Here is a 4,433-nt window from a genome sequence, read left to right on the forward strand (position 1 = left end):
AGACCTCTTCCCTGGGAAAGGAATTTCCTGTATCATGGCAGGAATCAGTGAACACTGTGGACACAGATGGCCAGAATCTGTCCCCCCATTAGTATTTTCTGTGGGAAGTGCTGGGAGAAGCACCCACATATTGGGCAGGATGTGCTTCTGGGTGAACTACAGGATTCCTCAGCCTCTAGCTAGGCAGAGATCTAATTCAGGTGTTTTTCGCTTGTTTGTGGAAGCCCAGGAAAAAAGTGGAGGGATATACAAGGAGTATTAGCAAAACAAGGCTGAGGAGGTGATGGAGCAATAACCTTTAGAAACAGTCATCTTCCCAAATGACCCTAGAGAACCTGCATGAGAAGGGGCATGGTGCTACTGAGCAGAGTCAAATTGGTCCACTTCTAGGGAGTCACCTAGGAGGCCAATGTACTGTCTGCAAAGGATGCACAAAGGGCCTTCCAGAGGCAGGAAAAGCTTAGGTGTCTCAGAAAACAGGGAATTCTGGTGTCCTGGAAATGAGTTTTCTCTATGTATTACTATGACTAAGAGAACACAGCATGAAATTCACTCAGGGATATTGCAAAATGCACAATTTCCCTGCTCACAGGGCCCTGAGTTGTGAGCATTTGTCCTCGGATTCCCACTGTATAAGTAACTGGGGGGCCTCAATCCTGCTGCCATTTCCCCTCCCCCATTCTTCCCTTTGCTTTGCCTCCACAGCATCTGCATCACGGAGACCAGGCATGAACTTCAATCCTGGTGACCACATGTCTGCATTCAGGGGCCTACCCTTTCTTCCAGCTGCCCCTGTGCCAACACACCAGCCATTCTGGGAGCTGCCCCTGGCACCAAGGGTGACTGCACTCATCTCCCAGGGTAACTCTCTGGTGCTGTCTGCTTACCCTGGACAATCATATGTGCCAGGGCTCTTAACCTTTGGAAAACATGGGCCACAACTGAGGCCAGCAGGGCCTCCTCATATTCAGAATATTGCCCACACTCAGGCACCCCTCAACTGGAGGGCCCCGGAGGCCAACTGTGGGGGTGTGGAGCAACCTGCTCCATTCATAGAAGCACCTTCTGTCCTGAGAACCACTGTGCCTTCTTCAGCCAGTGGGAGGATCCAGAACTATGGGATCCACTGGCACCTGGGCCTTCTGCCTCTATCACCAAGACCATTTGCCCAGCTGGTTCCATCATATTCCCAATGAATGTGTGCCAATGGCCAGGTACAGTGTATGGGGAGGGTACACCACCCACCTTCCCAGCTGCAGTGCCACCAGATGACTCCAGCAGACCTCACAGCGTCTATGAGAACTTCCAGCACTGGCAGCGCTTCAAGACCCTGGTCCGCAGGCACCTTCCTCAGACTCCTGATGTGGAAGCACTTTCCTGCTTCCTCGTGTGAGTGTTCTCCTCAGACTCCTCCTTGAGCTCTGTGAGGAGGAAAAGCATGGGTTGGAAAGAGGAGGCTGGGATGTAGGGGAACTTGAAGAAATGTCCTGAGGGTGAGGGGACAAGCTGAGTCACCTACATTTCCAGGCGTATTCACCTCACAGGAGAGAATAAAATGTGCCTTATCTCAGGTGCCCATCACAGGCCTGTGCATGCAGGTAGTCATTATTTCCAATGATCATCACCATCACATGGAGGACTCAAGGTCAGAGGAGGTTCCTGGGAGTAATGTGGGCCAGGAATTGAAGTTGTCTGACTCCATGCCTCTCCCAGTCATTTCACCTTCCAACATAGACTTAATTGTTCGTGGCACAGGGGACACCACAACCACAAGTAGGTTTAGGGGTGCTGGCCCCAACAGAGAACTCTATGGATACCCATACACACTGTCATGAACTCCTGATTGGGACCCTCTGGTGATGTGACACTCAAGGGGGAGCTGTCTTTGGATACTGGATGGGGATGCTCCTCTTTGCCCCAGTTTGTATCTGTGTTCCCAGGCCATTCTGTGCACTCTCTTAAGTCAGCCTGGGCCACCATACATGATGCTATGGAAAATGTGGACAGAAACACAGGCATTTCTTTCTCACAGTTCTTGAGTCAGGATTCCCAGGTAAAGGGTATCTGACCTAAAGTCCCATAAATGCTCTCTCTTATCCTTGCTTGAAAAGACAGCTGGCTCATGTGGGCCTCACATGACTTATATCTCTTCAGTGTCTCCCCCTTCTCCAGGAAGAACACTAATGCCCTCATGAAGCACCATCCTCAGGATCTCATCTAACCCTCTAAGCACTAAATGCAATCTCCAGATATAATCCTGTGGGGGTTAGGGATTCAACAGGTGAATTTGGGAGGATAAAACATTCAGCACATAGTACACCATATCATTGAGGAATCCAAGCACAATCATGCTGGCCAGTGCAGCCCTTGGTGTTAATGTTTGGTATAAGTGTCCTGGAGTCCCAATATCAATACTTTGAGTTGAACATGATGGGGCAAATGTAACAACGGTAGAAATGTATGTTGGTCTGGTTAGGTTATAAAGGAGGGTGATCTTATGGAAACTGATCCTGATGAATTCCAGGCCAGTGCTTCCGTCTCTGTCCTAATGGGAGCCCACCATAACCATGGAAGAGGGCCTGCTGAAGGGTTTGCAGGAATGGCAGCGCACAAGCAACTTTGACAGAATGATCTTCTATGAGTCTGCAGAAAAGTGAGCCAGTTTTCAGGGTCCAAAATCTACTGGTGGGGGATCATGGTTTGCACAGTAAGGTCTGGTACAGCCTGTCACCTACCTGTGTGTTGGCTCTGAGGCATCTAACTCTCCAAATAGCAGCTCCCTCCAGCTGGAGGCCTGGGCATTTTCTCTGCAACAATCCCAGAAACTCCAGGCTCCATACTCCTGATTCCAACTCTGCCTTGAGGTTCAGGGTCAGGATGGGGAGAAGTAACCAGCCCAGCCAGAGTGTCTGCTTCTGCTTTGCTGGCTCTGCAGAAGGGAAAAGTTGCTCTGGGTTCACTCAGGCCACCTGCCTGGGAACTTGTACCTCTTTATGGAGTGAGGTCGATCATAACTCATGAAAGTGGCCACTACTTCAACCTGATGTTCCAGAAGAGGATGGCAGTGGGTGGGGAGTGCATGGTCAGGGGCAGCCAGCACCCCAGATGCCCCAAGGACATGTCTGGTCTTTACTGCTTTTGCTCTATGTAATCCCTGCCATTATAACAAGGGATGGGGAAAAGGAGCCCTCACTAGAAGCAATCAATTGGGGTTCTCAGTTTAACTTCCACTTCCACATGACCTGTAACCTTGGTCTCCTAGGTGATCTTTCCAGGGCTCATGGTCCCAGCCTCATTATGCCTGAATTGGGTCAGGACACCTGGTGTTCCCTAACAAAAATCACATCCCTGACCTGCTTCAGGAACTTATCTGATCGTGTGCTTCCTGGCAGAAACAGGAGAGAGCCAGAGCAAGGGTCAGCTAGGGGCCCTGCCTGGGTCCCTCAGATCTGATTCCCTTCAAATGCTAGTTGATATAGTGTTTCCCGAGAACTGCTGTTCTTCCTGTGTAGCAGCTCCCTCCTGGGACTGGTCCAGCCCACTCCAGGACACAGCTCCACATCCCTGCCACTAGATCCTGACTGGTAATTTAGAATACTCCATAGCCTAGAATCCCACACCAGCACCTGCCTGGTATGGCTAACCTGATTTTCAGCTCAGCCTTTGCCTGCCTTACCCAAATCCCACAAAGTTTCATGGGGTTTGAGGCTGCAGAGGAGATGGAGGATCCAAGGATGCAGTTGTCAGGGGTCTTCCAGTGCCAACCTCCTCCTGCAACTCCAAGGCTGGAACTTCCAAGGCCTCCAGTCCCTGAGGCTGTCCAACAGCCAGGAAGGGTTCCCACATTCCCACAGTAGTCCATGATAGTGTCTAAACAGTGACAAAGGCCAAGGCAAGTTGTTGTCCCAAATAAGAACTTTTCCTTCAGTATGGGAGATTCAGTCTTACAAGCAAAACAGCCCCTAGCACCTGAGGTCCCTGCCACCCAGCTTTGAACTGTGTACTGACTGGGCCAAATACAGATCTCATTTCTCTCCTTGCCTATCCAAAGAATCAACACACTAGATGCCTGGGACTTAAGTCATGTTACGGTAGAGTGCATGCAATACCATGTCCTCCCACTTGACTCTCCTAGATGTTGCATCTGGTGCACTGTTACCTCCCTTGGGTCCTGGGTCAGGTTGTCCTCATGCATGACATACCAGGTTAGGTCCCCTGAACCCTGCCTACTACCAAGTGTTTGGGATGAACATGGATCCCTCATTCATGCACCACTATGGTCCTCCCTTTCCTAGTGTGCACCTCCAGAAAGACCAACTCTAAGGCACAGCCTGCCTGCTCGTCAGCAGCCAAACCCAAGGCACCAGAGACCAAGGTACCTGAAACAAAGGCATGCTAGACCAAGGTGCACAAGAATAAGGTGGCCAAGACCA

At 50.5% G+C, this 4,433-nt stretch overlaps 1 long non-coding RNA gene across 1 annotated transcript; it reads right to left on the reverse strand.

The window, feature by feature from the left end:
• Positions 1–917: 917 nt before the first annotated feature.
• Positions 918–3,912, reverse strand: LOC131424584 (uncharacterized). The gene is made up of 3 exons (XR_009227870.1): positions 3,677–3,912; positions 2,736–2,929; positions 918–1,421 (listed from the first exon to the last, which is right to left on the reverse strand). It is a non-coding gene; the product is annotated as an uncharacterized LOC131424584 (long non-coding RNA).
• Between the last annotated feature and the right edge of the window lie 521 nt (positions 3,913–4,433).

Source organism: Marmota monax, unplaced genomic scaffold (genome assembly GCF_021218885.2).
Source record: "Marmota monax isolate L192 unplaced genomic scaffold, Marmota_monax_Labrador192_F-V1.1 WCK01_AAM20220418_F8-fsc01713, whole genome shotgun sequence".
Taxonomy (NCBI): Eukaryota; Metazoa; Chordata; class Mammalia; order Rodentia; family Sciuridae; genus Marmota; species Marmota monax.